The following is an 18,973-nucleotide window of genomic DNA, read 5'->3' on the forward strand; positions in this document are numbered from 1 at the left end:
GCTTGGATAGATTACAAAAAAGCGTTTGATTCGGTGCCTCATAGTTGGATTTTAAAATGCACAGAACTATTCGGTATTAGCGAAAACGTGCAAAACGTTTTGCAATCCAGCATGAAAAACTGGAAAACAACGTTGGGTCTAAATAGAGAAGAAATTGGAGAGATAAACATCAAAAGGGCATTTTTCAAAAAGACTCATTATCTCCTCTATTGTTTATATTGTCATTGATCCTCTTAACTAGAATTTTAAATAAAACTGCTCATGGTTATCAAACTGCACAAAAGAGTGCAAAGATATCTCACCTTTTATACATGGACGATCTGAAGTTGTATGCAGAATCAGAGAATGAACTCAGATCGTTGCTTAACACTGTGCACATATTCAGTCAAGATAGATCAATGGATTTTGGCTTAGACAAATGTGCAATTGCTGGAATAACAAGACGAAAGTTTGAAGATCTGAACGAAATCAAGCTGCTCAATGGTGAAATAATCAAGTCAATAAAATTCAAAGACAGCTAAAAATATTTGGGAATTTTAGAAGCGTCACAAATTCTGCACAATAAGATCAAAGAAAGAACTAGAGCAGAATACATAAGACGATTAAGAAAACTCCTTAAGTCAATGCTTATTGCTGGAAATTTGATAAAATTAATTAATACCTGGGCCATACCTGTTCTGAGGTATTCAGCAGGCATTGTTGAATGGGATGGAAGATTTAGACCGAAAAACTCGAAAATTAATGACAATGCACCATGCCCTCAATCCTTGTAGTGACATTGATAGGCTATATCTATCACGCAAAAAAGGAGGTAGAGGATTATTACAAGTGAAGCAAATTATTGAAGAAGAAAAACGAAATTTAAATGATTATCTGCAGCAAACCATGGAAAAATTTCTAATTGAGATAAGGAAAGAGGGTTTATTTAAACCCATGGAGACCAAATTGGAATACAAAACCAACCAAGTAAAAGTGAGAAATGAAAGATGGAAAAATAAGGCATTGCATGGAAAATACCTTCACAGCATAGAGGATAGCGCTGACAGCAACTTGACCTGGCAATGGTTGAGAAATGGAGCACTAAAGAAAGAAAAACAGAATCGGTAATTTTTTTGCACAAGAACAGGCCATTAAAACCAAAGTTATGAAGGCAAAAATACAAAAAATTCAAGAAGACAGTAAATGTAGATTGTGCAAAGGAAAGAAAGAAACGGTAGACCACGTTATAAGTGGATGCAGCAAAATCGCACAAATTGAGTACCGTAAAAGGCGTGATAACGTAGCTAAGATAATCCACTGGCATTTATGTAAAAAAGTATGGGTTTGAAGTATCTAAAAACTATTAGAAGCATAAGGTTCACCAGAAAGTGGTCGAGATTGAAAAAGCTAAAATACTCTGCGATTTCAAAATCCAGACTGACAAAAGCTTGGAATGTAATACACCCGATATCACAGTGGTCGAAAAAAGTGAAAACAAGGGTGTTAAGTTTATAGAAATATCATTACCAGGAGATAGTCGGATTGACGACAAAGAAAACGAAAAAATTACAAAATATCGCGATTTGCAACTCGAAGTTGAACGCATCTGGCAAAAGAAAACAAAAGTTGTTCCCATAATAATAGGTGCTTTTGGCGCCATCCCTAAAACATTGAAAAAACATTTAGAAGCGCTCGAGTTAGATGGATTAAAAATTGGGCAGCTGCAAAAGGCCATTTTGTTCGGCACAGCTTTCATTTTCAGAAAGTATTTCCACAATTCATAGGCCCTTGGGTAGGGCTCGAATTAGTGGAATATAACCAGCCTTTTCTTAAGACTGAGGAAGCAAATCAAGCTTTAATGAATATTATATATATATATATATATATGTGTGTGTGTGTGTGTGTGTGTGTGTGTGTGTGTGTGTGTGTGTGTGTGTGTGTGTGTGGTAAGTTTTTTACCTTGGAAAGCGGGCATTCAGAGCATGCGGGCACCGCCGCCGGAGCACAGTTCATAAGTTCATTTTTAAGAAACAAAATTTTTATCATAAAAACAAAAAATTCTTACAATGATCAATATTAAAATAAATAAGGCCGGATACACCGAATAAAAACTTTAAAAAATTGTATATTGCCGCCTCTTTGATCAGCCAGCTGTATACAATTTTGCAGCGAGTGCAGGCTAAATGCTTGCCTGCATAATGTTGTGTCTACTGCAGTCTATCTAAAGTGAAACGGTGAACGGTTTTTATGCCCAGAAACGAATTTTCGTACAAAACGTTTGTTGCTAGTTAACCAGTCATATGGTACGCATCTCAGTAGGCTACTGACAGTAGTGCAGCGCGGACTATTATTTCGTCTCTGTGTCGTGTTGCGTAATCATTTCTTGTGGATATAAAATAGAAATGGAATCAAAAATTTTTAAAAAGTTAATCGGTGCACAAAATCGTAAGCGTCATGTTGCGAAAGAAGCAGATATTAAGAAACACACTGGGGCTCTTAATAAATTTGTTAAAATATTCTGATGCAGATTGTAACCAACTCTATACATCAGAAATCAGAGTTGAAGAACCGTGCACATCATCCAGATTGCATGAAGGTACTATTGCAACTATTGAACAAGATAACAAGACGCATGATTTAAGTGAAAAACAGTTAGGAGAGAAGATTTAGTTGTAGTTGACCACGAAACTAACACACTGTTAGTCTCTGTAAATTTAGAAGATCCAGGTGAATGGGGAAATTTTGATGAAAAATGACGAGTTGTTTTAATTGAAATGGGGCCTGTTCAAAAGAAAAATATAACATATCTCAGAGATACATATGGTCGTAAATTTGGCGATACGTATTATAATAGAAAATGCAAAACGGGAAGCTCGTGTCAAGAACATGGCTCGTTTATTCTGAAACTTTAAATTCTGTTTTTTGCTTTTGTTGCAAACTTTTCGCACCATCTGAATCAAGTAGTCTTGTAGAAGGTTATGACGATTGCAGAAATGTAAGTACAACTTTGCATAGACATGAGATTAGTTTAACTCACATGAAAAATTTCTTAAAATGGAAGGAACTTGATAAAAATTTAAAAAACAAAACTACTATTGATTGCCAGACTCAAAGCATGTATGAAATGGAAAAGAAACATTGGACGAGTGTTTTAGAATGCTTCATTGAAATTATAAAATTCCTTGGTAGCCAAAATTTAGCTTTTCGCAGATCATCTGATAAATTATATGAAAGGAATAACGGCAATTTTTTTTTAAATTACTCGAACTGTTTGCGAAGCTTGATCCCGTTATGGAAAATCATGTTGAAAGGGCCCTCCAACGAAAACAATAGAGTACACTATTTGAGTAAAGACAGTCAAAATGAACTATTGGAAACTTTAAGTAACACAGTCAGGGATACAATTTTATTATCAATTCGAAAATCTAAATATTATTCCATAATTTTAGACTGCACACCTGATACAAGTAAAACAGAACAAATGACCATTATTTTTCGCTTTGTTTCCTGTGACAATGGAATTGTCAAGATCAGGAAAATTTTTTTAGGTTTTGCAGATATATCAGATTCCACAGGACGTGGTTTAAGTGCAACAATAATGGAACAACTGGAAAAATGGAACATTCCCATTGAAAACATGCGAGGTCAAGGATATGACAATGGGGCAAATATGAAAGGGAAAAAATATGGGGTCCAAAATTTGCTTTTGAACAAACATCCTCGAGCTTTTTACGTGCCATGTGCTGCTTATACTCTAAATTTAATCATTAACGATGCAACCAAAGTGAATGGAGATACAATTAGTTTCTTTGCAATTATTCAAGAAATATACAATTTCTTTTCATTCTCTCACAAACGTTGGGCAATCCTTTTAAAGTTCGTGAAAAATTTAACATTGAAACAGCCATCAGAAACGCGATGGGAAAGTAAAATTAATGCAATCCGCCCTCAACGATATCAGTTAGGAGAAATTTACGATGCACTCTTTGAAATTTTAAATAATGAAAATATTAATAAAGAAACTCAGCATGAAGCACAAACATTATGTGCTAAAATGAAGGAATTTTTTTATTTGCTACAGATTTATTTGCTCTCTTATAACTTGGCATGATTTACTTAACAGAATAAATCCTGTGAGTAAAATGCTTCAAGACAAAAATATGAACATTACACTTGTTTTAGAATCTATCGAAAACTTAAAAAAAATATTCTTACAAGTGTATCGATCAGATGCAAATTTTAAAGAAGTTCTAAAAACGGCAAAAGAACTGAGTGAAGAGGTGAATGGAGAACAAGAATTTAAAACTGGTACGGAAGTTTGACGACGAAAGAAGACACGACAATTTGACTATGAGTATCATGACGAAACGCCACAATCGCCAGAAGATAAATTTAGAGTGAATGTGTTTTATATATAATTCTAGACGTTGCAATGCGTTCGTTAATAGAACGTTTTGAATAACTAAAAACATATTATGATAATTTCAATTTCTTGTATAGATTACTACAAATTAATAACGAAGATTTACGAAAAAATTGTGACGATTTAGAGATTCTCTTGAAGGACGGCGACAACAAAGACGTAAATGCAATAGATTTATATGACGAGTTATGTGCTTTCCGGGATATTTTTCGGAAGGATAATTTAAATATTCAAAACCCGTTCGATATTCTTAATTTTATTGTGTCCAATAATTTATCTTTCTCTAACTTTTCAATTGCTTTAAGAATACTATTAATCTTACCTGTTAGTGTAGCAAGCGGTGAACATTCCTTTTCCAAGTTGAAATTGATTAAAACCCACTTAAGAACAAGTATGTCACAAAAAAAGGTTTGTTAGTTTGGCATTAATAGCTATTGAAAATGATATATGTGCGGAATTAGACGTTACGACCATTATTTCTAATTTTGTGAATATGAAATCAAAAACTCTAAAATTTAATTTAAAAAATTTCAAGTATATTTATGTAATTTAATTTATTTTCTGTTATTCTGTAAAGGTGTTATTTTTTGAATACTTATATTAAATGTTCTAATTATTTCTGAATTCTTTTCTTATTTTCTCAATCTCAAACATCATTGAGTTTCTTTTATTTTCCTAAATGATAGTTCCACTTATAAAAATTATTAAAAGAGTTTTTACAAGTTACTAAGAATTTAGTAACTTGTAAAATGCAAGAATTTTTTAAACTTTAGTTCAAATAAATTTTAACCTTGAATCAAAATTCATTTTAATTTTATTAGCGATTCGGGTTGGTGAGAATTCTATAATTCCTGTATCATTATATTCAACGATTCAAGTGAAGTGGCTTTATCAAAATTTGCTTTAACTTTTGAGAATGTTTTTAATATTCTGGTTTTTAACGATTATCCTGCCTAGTCAACACTCCGGTTCCTTATATTTAGCGAACCAACGTGTGACTGTTCTATCAAAATTTATTTAAGAAATTTCAAATAATTTAAATTTTTATTATCGTAAAAGAACCAGTCCACGCAATTAGCTTAGTGGCCGGGAGATTGAAAGAGGGACATTAAGACCATCAAAGGCACTTAAAAAAGCTTTCAATCTGCCCATAAACCCCAAATTAAAAACCTTCTACTACAAAGTACACCACGCTTGTTTGCCCACCAAAATGTGGTGCACAGCGAAAGGGATCCCTCTTCAAGGCCCCGCCAGATGTCATTTTTTCCCCCAACCAGAAACACTTTGCCACTTAATGATGTACTGCCCTCACACCTCCCGAATATGGAACACGGTTCAAACATTCATAAAACACAAACAACCCTTTACAGAACACACATTATACTGGTTACACGAAGGGAAAATTAGCACAACTAAAGCAATCATTATTATAACAACCATGTACTCGATTTGGACATACAGATGCGACAAAATTTACGGAAGGGAAACAGGACCAGACATACTCAGGAAAATAAACAACATACTAAAAGGAACAATCACAGATACCATAAACAGAAACAAAATAACAAAACACCAATGGCGACAAATAGGTCTCATCTCAGAATTCGAAGAACAACTGCAAATCATAGAAATAAAGGACCCACCATAAATTAAAAAAAAAAAAAAAACATATACACGATAAAATATACATAAGCGAAAGAAAAGCATATTGTAAACTTCTTCATTAAGCTGTATAACCACTTGTACATTAATTGCTTTATGCTATAATTAGTTGTAATTCTGTGCATAATATTTGTCAATTATAGAGGTAGTAGTTTAGTTTTATGTATCAAAAAATGTCAATGACAGTTTATATAGTGGAAGAACCTGATGACATTTTGCATCCGGTAGGTAACTCAAATATCTGCCAAAATGTAACCCTCTCTTTCTATGTTAAAACAAATACTACACATGTATATAGACATTTGCAATCTGAAAAAGATAATAATGAAGCAATAAATCATGTAATGATATGCAAAAACAAGTTTTATTAATTATATGTTAAGAACATTTATGATATGTAAAGTAACTACATGTGTATGTATAAACATGGTATATGTAAATAGCGCTTAACACTTCATGATAAATTAATAATGTATAATCCAAACTATATCTGTATATTCCAAACTGTATATGTATAATGTACAATCCAAAATGTTCACAGCCAAATATAAAAGTGTCAAGTCAAACATAACAAAGGGCTATAAAGAAGTGTCTCCGAAAGAATAATTATATGTATTATAAGTAAAATAGTCATATGCACAGAAGACGTATTGTAAAATATATTATATATTATATTATAAAATATTATATATATTATATTATGTAAAATAGTAATAGGTATAAATTGTACATAATATATATTATTAAGATCAAGAAATGTAAATCAAAATGCCAATTAGAATAAGCATTCTATGTACAAATGTATATATATTTATTTGGATTGTACGTAGATGCTTCATGGTTAATAAAATATTAGCAATTAGCTTAGTGGCTTTGCTCTTCGCAACCATATGCCTGGGAAAGGAGTGTTCCAGGTTCGATTCCCGTCGAAGACGTGAGGAATTTTGAGGATCTTCCTCAGGCATAGCCAAGTTAGCCGGTCTTGGGAGCGGGAAGTAGGGTTTTTTCCACCAGTTTATCTTTTTTTCCACCAGTTTTTCATCCCGCAAACCGGCCCCGTGACATACGCCTCTACAGTCAAAAATATATCCTCCCTCAGACCAGGCCACTGGTCGCTTGGGAGTGGTACTTCAGTCTATAATTACAATCCAACTAGCAAAATCAAGTCGCCACAGTCATGTCGGCGATGGTCCATCACTGAATAGTCTGCTAAATCTGTCACTTGCGTGTGTTTTTCTAGCAGGTTGTCTATCATGCGAGATGAAAACCGAGTTTCCAGGAGATAAACTGTCACTACCACTTCGATTATATGAGATTTGCTGAGTCATCTTCAGAAAAAGACCTTGTACATCATCTTCGCGTCATAGGGATTCTAAGACAAGTCTTTCCAACTAAAAGACGTCGTCAGTCAGTGGAATGGCCTGGAGATGAGATCTGTCCGCAAACCCACTGTTTTATATTATCATTTTTTTTAAAAACAAATGTTTTCTTACGCATTGAAAACAACCTCATTACTTATATTACTGTATTTTTCACATGACATTAATATGATGCTGTATACCTTATTTTTAATAGTATACGTATTATAATGAATTTTTAAAAATGCCTTTTGTTCCTAATTCATTAAGAATATATCCTCGTTATTTATTTTATCAAATCTTTTTCGCTCTTTTATAATCAAACAGGGTATATTTTGTGGTTTTCTCCTCATAAATTTCATATCAACTGCTATTAATCTTTTTGCTTATTGTTTATTTATCGTTTTATAGTTTTTTTGTCCAGATTTCATATGCAATATGAAATCTGGACAAAACATATTGCAGAGTTGGTAAAGCAATTATACTTTTAATGCAGTTTATTTTCGTACCACGCTAGGTTTAAGCACAAAATTCATTGCACCTGCTATTTTTAACTTTCCATTCACCTTAGGTATTTTTAGGTGTTTTGTAATTTTCAAGTTTATGTGCTTTTCATCTTCATATGAAATCATACATCCTAAATTATTTTATTTTTAGTTAGATCTTCAAGGACCTTTAAAAGTCTTTTTTTTTTTCTTTGAGATTTTCATTCCGAAATCTTCGACTATTTCTTTTAGATTGAAAATAGATTTCTGTTTATCTTCAGAATCTGTTGTCATCAGCTAAAAAGGAGTGTGTCGAAATTCATATCAGAGGATAGATCAATACTTTGTGACTTTTTTCTTTCTATACCATTATATCGTTATTTCATTTAAATGAGTATTAAATAAAGTTTCAGACAGGAGACATCCCAGTCTAACTCCTCGGTTTTTTTCTCTCCGAAATTGTAGTTCAGAATTCAATCGTATCTGTATTTCATTATCTTCATATTATTATTATTATTATTATTATTATTAATACAACGTGATACCTTCAAGGATTCCAAGGAGTCATCGCCTGAGGACACTCTACTCTACTCCGCTACATACATCTCGCCGTCTATCTTACTACTTAATTTTCCAATTACAACACAACGACACTACTACCATCAACCCCCATCAAGTGCACACTACCAACATCAGTATTTTTGGTTTGTAAATCGAGTGTGTTCCCATGGCCTATTTGCCTATACACGGGATGAGAAACCCGAGCTACCAGGTGAAATATACAGGGGAGGGGGGGAATGAAAAGTTCTGATAAACACCTAGAACAAAATTTAATCAATTTTATGTCGTTTTTTTTTTTTAATTAATGAAATACCCAAACAAATACCTTCATACGCTATGTCATCATTATCGGCCCCAAAAGCTTGACATCATATCTATTATGTAAATGTACTCGCGCCCTCCTCAGTGAAGAATAGATCACCAAAGAACTACGATTTCTTACAACATTGCAGAAAAACGGTTATCCTAAATAGACTGTTCCCAAGATACTTTTAATCCACCTGCACCGTACTGAAGATATTACTAAAGTAAAAGACTTTATATCTCTCTACCATATACAGCTCCCTTTCACACAAAATTTCTAAAATTCTCAAGAAATTTAAAATCCACACTTGTTTTACTCCTTTTTTCCAAAGATTTTCAATAATTATGTCACATAACAAAGTAAATCCGTCGCATTTAAGCATGTAGACTTTGCTGGTTCGTGAGTATGTAACTAAGAATTTATAAGGCAGAACACCGGAATAAGATAATATTTATTTTAATTAACAACACGACGTTTCATCCTAATTGCGCAAGATTTCTTCAGGTGTAAACATACAAACTAGTAGAAAACAGTAAAAACTAATAAAGGTGACAACCATTATGTAGTTATAGAAGAGACTGATGTTTTTTTAATATATTTCTAATTGTGTGTTGTATTGTTCATTAATATTTAAATGTGCGTACTAAACAATATTTCATTAATATTTAAATGTGCGTACTAAACAATGCAGAAAAGTTGATACTTGGGTTGATATTTAGATGTTTAGGATCTAATCCCATTTCTAAAGACTCCCAGATTTTTCTCTCCATTGTGTCATAGCAACGGTGTAATACAATAGTTCCGATTTATCTCATAACACTTGATGTCTCATCCGCAAAGCGTCTTGTTGGTGAGCTGAATGTGATGACATATATATATACACGAGATATATATAGCGTTTTATTCAAAATTGTAATTTTATTCTAAAATTTGTATTAATCTGTTTTGGAACAGATTTATGAAGCCAAATTATGCTACCTACCTGTGCCTCTTGGTGGCCACTCACCTCTGCTATATTATTGTATGAAAGTTCTCAGTTTCCATGGTTCATTTTAAGTTCTTCTTTGTTTCAATAATTATTGCAAATACCGATGGCTTCTGTAACCAGAACAGGCCATAATAGGTATTATTATTCATTATGCTATTGAATAATAACACTATATAATTTATAACAGTAGCATATAAAATAGCTATTACTATTATTTAGCAGTCACAAATACATCTCGTTACAAAGTAATCAAATGAGCGTTGAATTGCAGTTGCACAAATCTAAATGGTAGAGAATATGACGTCACTGGTTGTCCTGGACAATCAAAGTTACGCTACCCAAGCACATTCATTACATTTTCGTAATTGTATTTCTCTGCATTTGCACACGTGATCGTATTTTCTGAATAAAAATGACACTTGAATGAGTTATTAAAAATAAAATAATAATAATAAAAAAAGCATTATGGCTGATGATATTCGGCCCATCGGAAATTTCCAGTAGCCCGCTAGGTCATTCGCTTCTGAGCATTACGAAGTTATAACTGTTTCATGTAAGCTAAAGTTCAGTTATTGATTAACTGTTTCTTCATTGTTAGCAAAACTGGATGTTATTAAAATTGGAGAAAGCGCATTATTTTCATTTTTTTTTAACCCTGAGTAACACAGCTTTCTCAAAAATTAAGTTCGTATTTTGTTCTCCCACCCACGAATGGTTTTTGTGTAAACATACAGTACATTAGTTCCGCGAGAGGGGATAAAGATTTTTTTTTCTATTTTTTTCATCAATGTTTATATTGTTTTGTATTTTTTTAAATTTATTTTTAGTCCAGAAACCCTGTTCTAAAGACCAAACATGGGACGTTTTCAAGACACTTTAGGTCTCCAATAAGCGGGAGAGGTGGTCTCACACCGGCTGGTGAAATTCATCTCCCGCCTAAAAATAATCACAAACATTCATGCCTTCGACAGGATTCAAACCTGCAACTTCTTAGCTGAAGAGCGAACCACTAGGCCAAACAAGCCAATATTTAGTGGGTGTGTTCGATGTGGCTCTACAATAAAACATAAAAACAAATTTTAAGTTCACTATTAATAATTATTATGTAAAGGAGGATTTTATTTATTTATTTTCTTTATATGAGCTCCATCTGTAGCTCGACATACATCCAACCTCTAACTTGATCTTGCCATATGGATTCCAACTTTTCTGTAGTGCCCTTTGGTTGGAAAACACCTGGGTATCTTGTAATCAAATTTTTCCTAATTAAACCGCTGACAATTTCCTTATATAAAATTAGGAAACTATTAGAATATGATTAAATTAGATTATGCTAAAACCTACCAACAGTTTTGTTTCGGGGAAAAAAATCTATATTTTAAACAGCGACACTCTTTTATAGAATCCTTGTAACTTGAGTCGCATTATTGCAACTGTTGCTACATACGAAGGTTTGAAGCACGAATTGTTATTATACTGTATATATTAATGAACTGAGAACAAACGAAGAAAACAGTTTGAAATGTACAAAAATATTTACAAGAAACGGCATTATAAAAAAAAAGCTGTTGATCGCTGCCAATGCGATATTAGAACTTGAAGACTTGTCATTAATAAAAGTTGTCTTTTAATTTAATTTTTTTTCAAGGTCACGCACCTATTTTTTAAATTCAATTTCCGCAATGATATTTTTAGTTTCAGTTTAAAATTCTTTCCCCATTCTAATTAATTTTAAATATTTAATTATAGATATTGTGTTTGGTGCAAACTCAAAACGTACCCAAGATTCTCTTCCAAGTCAAATTTGGAAGAGCTACTAAACTAAAATTTGTTTGTATTGTTGTATTCATATTTTACTTATTAATATCCTTTGTCATTAATATATATTTCAGCTTTTTATGGATCTCTTGTTCTTCTTTTCGAAGCAATTGGATTAAGAAATTATATTTTTCTTTATTTAGTCCAAACACTTATGCCACGTAAAAATCACGTTTAACATAATCTTTGCTGTAGACATAGGTTGGCATGGGTGGAGTGAAAAGGTGTATGGTGGTTATTTCGAACAACTTAGCTGTCAAACAAAGAATAGCAACGTCTGCTACTTGTAACTGGTCTAACGTTCAGGTGTGTGTGGGGTTCCAAGTCGATGCTCAAATAACCCTCAACGCGTACACGAGTGAAAGCCAACACTGACAGAACTAAGGTGCAGGTGTGATTTCGTTCTGAAATACGTTAAAAAGGAACCCGCCTAGAGTAAGCGATACTCCGCTGTTTCCGGGTGTTAACCTCGTTCTCATTTCCACCCCTCTAACCTGTCCGTATATAGTTGTGATTCCAGAGACCGTCGATAGGAGTGGTTTATATTTCTGCCACGTTTTGAAAAACAGAAAGAGCAGGAGGGAGAAGGATAAAAGTAGGGTTAATTTTCACTACTGAATCACCCAAGAAACACGTGATATCTTATACATATAGATGTCGCTTCAAAGATGTCTTTGATGACTTGGAAAACACCGGCAGCACTGTAAATGTTCGGGCGTTGCTATGCTCTTAAAGCATTTAGCTAGTTGGCATTCGTTGCTACCTTTGTCGGCTCGTTTCATATTTGATTTCCCGTAAGTTTTAGTCCGCCTGCGAGGCGAGTTAATTAAAGAGGAGGTATTTTTAGATGAAGATAACGTCTTCGTTTCCAATTTTTTTTTTTTTATTTATCTTGAGAGAGGAGTAAAAAAAAAAAAAAAACTAAGGAGAGAGAGAAAAACATGGTATTGAGATGATCTAGAAAAAAAAAAAAAAAAAAAAAAAATATATATATATATATATATATATATATATATATATAAAGATAAGCTGAAATTTGAAACGTTTTTATGTTACGTTTTTTGTCTTACCGGCTTACCAGCCCGGAACTCGGTGGGTTGTATATATATATAGTGCGTAGATTTTGCAATAACATGCTTGTATTCCAACAGTATCGATCTTCTCAAAAGGTTGATAAATGGAATAATCACAGAATGTCTAAAATAAATCTGCAATCTGCTAACGCCTTTTATTATAGAAAGGGAATGAGTTAAGCCGTTTATAATATACACACATATAATGTGTGTGCGGTCTTTATCTCTCCTCATTCGCCGAGATCGCGAACGTCTCTTTCAAACTCCGTCAGTTCCCCTTCTCGCAGAAGTTTCACCCGGATACGGTTACACTGACATCGGAAAATCACATTCCTCCAATTTATACCGGCTACAAATAGGTGACTGGTTACATGGCACACGATTTACCTTGGGGGTTGTTCGTTAACTTCTTTCCAAGCAGTGTATTTTTTCTATACATAACAATATCCTGTGTATAGGCAGTTATTATGAACAACGAAGAAACCATCGAAGTGTTTCTTGCCTTTCAGGAAAATGGAGTGAAGAGGTATTTCTAAAGAACAGAGGTAGATGGAGTGAAAGAGTAAGAAAACAATTTGGTTTGTTATGTTTGAAGCTATTGCAAACAGGGCCGACCTTCTCTATAAAGGGGCCCGGGTGCAAGAAACCTACCTTTTGGTTTCTTGCACCCGGTTACACAAACAAAAGTAACCTGGCTCACCAACTAGCGCACAAAAACTATTTACAATTAATTATTGTTTAAAGTAATAAAAAAATAATTTAAGAACATAAAAAACGCTCTGCACTTGCTATAGTAAAGAAACATAAAGAAAATTTTCAATACAGTTAGCACATTTGGAAATAGTTCATTATAACTATTATTTAATATATATTGCAATATGTCTTGCGCGTTATTTACATTTTTTTTGGTGCAAGATCAATTCTCGTAACAAATCAATTTCCTGGATTAAGTCTTCATTTACATCTTTACTATAATATTTTACAAAATCCCTTGAGCGGTTTTCTAGTTCGTTTTTTTCTAATGTTTTTATATCAGTGATTAATTTAAAATAAGAAATAACATTGGGTATATTTTTAAATCTCTTATCTATTTGTACAATAACAGTATCAATCACGACGTTGAAAAAGTGACATCTAAATTCCTCTACCGGGTTTAGTAAAACTTCATCTTCTGCTAGTTCGGAAAATAATCTTTTTCTTTTTCGAATTATTTTTTCAGGGAAGTCTTAAATATTCAAGTTTCGTGCTACCATTTTTGCGTCGTCTAAAAATTTGTTAAATTTTGATCTTAAATTTTGGATTTCATTTTTAATTTTATTCACTAAATTAAAAGCAGAGTCAAGAATAATTGTTTTTGCTTGAAATAGTTTGTTGATACTATTAATTTTTGACAATATTGTAAACCACACCGATAAGCTTGAAATAAATGGCATTTCTTGTAATGAATCTAGTAGACTTTTAGCTTCGGATACCGCTGTGTTATCGTTAATTGTACCAATAAATTCTTCTAAGGCATTATAAGGTTGTTCAAACTGTGTATACACTGCTTTGACTGCGTCTATTTTGGCTTCCCATCGAGTATCAGATAATGATTTAAGCGTAATATTTAAATGCTTTTGTATAATTTCCCACCTTTTTGTAGATGCAGAAAATACGCAGTATAAACGTCGCAATATTCCGAAATTTTTTTACAATATATACTACTAAAAGCAGCATCACAAATTATCAAATTAAAAGAATGTGATAAGCATTCATATCGCGGTGATATATCGATGGCTTGGAAATAGGATGTTTGTTTCTAATTTTCTTATTACTTATTATTATGAAACAGTTGGTAGAGTTTAATTAATTATTGCATTTTTATTTGGTATAGCTGTACTTAATAAAACTATTATATTAAGTTAAAATATGTGTCAGCGAAGATGTTTGAAATGTATTTTTTTATTTAATTATTTTTTAAGATGATTTTTAAGATTACGTACATCTGGGTTGCGTGCCGGAAAAAAGTTATTGGCGTGCCACGTTTGGCAGGCATGTTAAGGGTTGTCCACCCCTGCTCTAGACTAACCATATATAAAGAATATAATAAATATTTTTTCAACGGTTTCGATAACGAGCCAAATGATATAAATGTGTAACAGATTAGGAAAAAACGAATGATAAATCAGGCATTTTAGCATAAAAACGAAATCATGTTTGTTAATTTTTATACACCGCATAAACGCATCAAAAGGATTTTGCAAAAACCCTAATATAATAGAGAAACACAGAGATATTATTATTACCGGGGGCCCCTAAAATCCTGTCGATGAAATTCCATTAGTTATAAGCAAAATTAGAAGAAGAAATAAAAATAAAATAAAATAAAAAATACGATTCCGCAAATGCGTACCGACTGTGCCCACTGATCGTGGAGCCCGGGTGCATTGCACCCTTTCTCCCCCGAGATGGCCGGCCCTGATTGCAAATGAATGTAAATAGTAACTTCTGGTATTTTTCATCTCTAGACAAGATTAGAAATCTGATCTTGTCTAAATATCTTGATATTATTAAATTGTGATTTTGAAATTATGAAATTGTATTTTGATAATATTGAAGTTGAAAAGATTATCCTTACTCCATTGAGGAATGTAAGATGTATTTCAGATATTTATTATGGACTGTCTCGAAGTTTACAAGCTGCACACAGTCGGTCATATTATTATTATTATTTATATGGGCGCTCCATGGAGGCAAAGGACTCATCGCGGAGACCCACTCCATTCATTAATGAATACCTGTCATATCTCTCCTTAAACTTATTCACTGTTGGGAGTTCACAACCACCTGTGGCAATCTATTCGACTCATTCACCACTCTCCAAGTAAAGAACCTGGTCCACATACCCTTATACTAACTACACTCTTAGACAACCTCCAAGTGTGATCCCTTGTTTTCCCCCCACTCTCCATGTATTTGAAAATTTTCTTCTGTGTCAGTCTTATAGAATCTCTTTAGTAACTTAAAAGTTTCTAACATATCCCCTCTCTTCCTCTTGTCAGCTAAACTCAAATGAAGAACATAAATGGAGTTTGCTATCATTAGCAAAAATATGGACAGAATTTGTGATTAATGCGAAGTGATTTATGTAAAGGAGGAAGAGCGTGGGCGAATACAGAGCCCTTGATCATTTGTCATAGTAGGGATGAAGAAAAGAACCATTCACCGTGAAATGGAATAAGCTAAAAGAGTGGAAAGTGTGGCAGTCTAACGATGCAACTACATATACTGACTACTGAATTAGAAACTTCGCAAAAATCAGTGGTTTCAGTATAGGCATGCGACTGCCAATACTGAACCTCTTCAATTCCCTGTGCATAGTTCGGTGAAATATGGGTTAGGAACAGCCTTCATTAAATGCTTCGCTCAATTGCTGCACACAGGAAGTTCTGTTTGTCCGTGCAAGGCTTTTCAGACGACGGCGATCTCTTTCCTGACAGACTGTCTTAGGTCCACGGTTACGGTTCTTAGACAATGTGGGTTATTTTTGCACTGATTAATACTCAGGATATCTTACATTTTGAGAAACCGGTCAGCTCTACTGTTTCCAAAATCGTGGCTCCAGCCAGACAAGGCACCCACAATAAGCCCTTTATCAAACACCGAAAAGGTCCTTTTTTTTTTTTTTTTTGCCATTGTGATCAACACTGTTGATGATTACTGACGAGCAGCATTCTTGAACAGTTGCCTAGAAGAACACGTGGTGGCGTTCTTCTAGGCAACTGTTTAAGGCAACAAATGACCAAGTAATTTGCACATATGCTGCCTAAGTGACGTTTACGTACATCTGCATCAAGATTTCTAATCCAGTTGCCAGCATGTGTAGAAAAAGTGTTCAGGTACACCATAAGATAAGACAGACTACTTATAAATCCATATAATTAGTCTTCTTATAACATCCAACTGACGATTTGTTGTTTTTGAATGGCTGTAAATGAAAAGTTTCAATATAAGTCATTTTCAGAATATTTTCACGATTCGTAGAAAAACCACATAAAATATCATACGCTCTTTGCTTCTACAACTCTACATTAGTGGTTTGGAGTTTACTTCGGTTGAAATTATGGCACAACCAACTAAGGCAATGAGGCCAGTGTATTATGTCTGTTAAGTGAGTATGTTGCTCAGCAGTTTTGCCTGTTTTACTATTAAAAAACTGAATATCTCAAAGGGGGGGGGAAACCTGCCCTTATAAAGATTCTTTGCATTCTAGGGAAAGAGAGAATACTAACAGAGTGTTTTAGTATTGTATTATTTTATTTATTAGTATTATTATTAGTAGTAGCAGTAGTGGTACCAACGAGCCAATGTCGCGTAATACTCGCTAATAACATTGCAGTACAGTTCGCCGGAAATGATCAGAATTGACATAACCATAAATGCAGGTTTTCTGCACGAGAGTAGTAGATGTTCCTCTCTTTATTCCTCTCATCTATTTTTTAAACATGGTTTTACTTCATACAACTATATTAATTAAAAGCAACAGAAATCAATAAAATAAAGTGCGGATTATGTTGTCAATGAATACTTCACTGAGAGTTGAGTAAAAGTTGAACAGCATAAATCGACTGCGCCATCTATCGACTGGTATTACAGATTACTATATAATCGATGACGTTTTTTCCCCCCTGTTTTGTTTACTATGTTAATTGTTCATTTCAGTTGTTTCAACTATTATTTTACTAATTTATTTCCTGCACAGTATGAAAATAGAAAATATATCAGCTTTCAATATATTTACTAAAAGCTCATAGTGATAAGTTTGTTTCAGATATAAAGAATAAACTTCCTTTGATGTTTAGTTTTATCCTACATCCAGTTTATGTCGTCGGTGTTCGGATGTGCTGATATAAATTTTACTACAGAATACACATGAATTCTTTCGGAGTAGGAAGGGGGAGGAGCTAACTGACTGCTGTCAATCAGATGCCTATCGAAAATCAAAACCAAAACCAAGATTAGATTTAGTTTTGGTCTGCTTTTCAAGATATATCCTACAAAGATATTTATTTCAGCTTATTTTCGAGGTATATCCTACAAAAATATTTATTTCATCTCATGTTCAGAGCTAGAGAGAGAGAGAGAGAGACCCGAGTTTTGCAAATTATGATGATGAGAATGAAAAATCAAAGTTTTATCTGAAGAACTCTATAATATAATATAATATAATATAATATAATATAATATAATATAATATAATATAATATATTCTACAGTTTCAGGTGTTCAATAAGTCTGTGATAGATATGACACGTAATTTATCAATGGTGATCATCAGTGGATACTAAATGGAATAAATTTCTTATTATTTTTCTTGCTACGAAACGCAAGATACCAATCAGAAGCATACAATCTCAAGGTAGGAATAAGCCATTTTATTTAAATACATATCCCATGTTTTAAAAACTCTGCAAAAATCGGTCTCAAAATCCGCTCATCAAGGATGTATCGATTATGTAGGAGCTTAGGTGCAGAATAATTCAAGAGTATTTAGTTTGTATTCAGATAAGCGTTAAAATTTGTGTACATTTCGTGTGTAATTATTGATTCATGCCTATTAATATGATCTTCATTTCTTTGACTTAATTTCTAAATATGCAGTTCGCAAACATTAATTTCAACTGCATTCTCTTTGTCGTGCCTTCTCAGTTCAGCAATATACTACAGTATGACAAACAAAATTCAGTGCGAAAATGACGAGTAATGTTCTGCCAATAATGAAAAAAAAAAAAAGTTAAAATAATTATGAAGCCTATTATAGGATCTTTAGGTAAGTTGAAAACGCATGAGGATAAAAATAAGAGCAAAACTGCTTTTTATTTCAGTAACTTGTGCGTATAGCAATATGTGCTCTTACTTATTTTATTGCAACACATAAAGCGGCAGGACACGTAAAGTATGGTTTTATTTATTTTTGCAACCTGTTCTTATTTCTTTCCAACTCTTAAATAGCTTTGTCGTTTGCTTTTCACCGTTCTTCTCCAGGGGATCTTCCCCCCCCTCCCCCATTTCTGTTGGATTTAGTTCTAGTTTCCAATCAGTTTTATTATTTCTAAAGCTTGTTGCTCAGTTTTTTCCCGATAAGTATATATTTAATTTTTTGTTTGTTGATTATATTCCTCATGCTTTTCTAAGACATGTATTTATGCATACTTTAATCCACCCACGGTATTAATTGTAAAAAATTAGTACCATGGGTAGATTAAGGATTTTGTTGTATTTTTATTAATGTTATAATCCAGAAATATTATTCTAGAAACAAAAAAAAAAAAAAAATGCGGAA

Source organism: Typopeltis vanoorti, chromosome 5, assembly GCF_054136105.1.
Source record: "Typopeltis vanoorti isolate ZY-2024b chromosome 5, IOZ_Tvanoo_1.0, whole genome shotgun sequence".
Taxonomy (NCBI): Eukaryota; Metazoa; Arthropoda; class Arachnida; order Uropygi; family Thelyphonidae; genus Typopeltis; species Typopeltis vanoorti.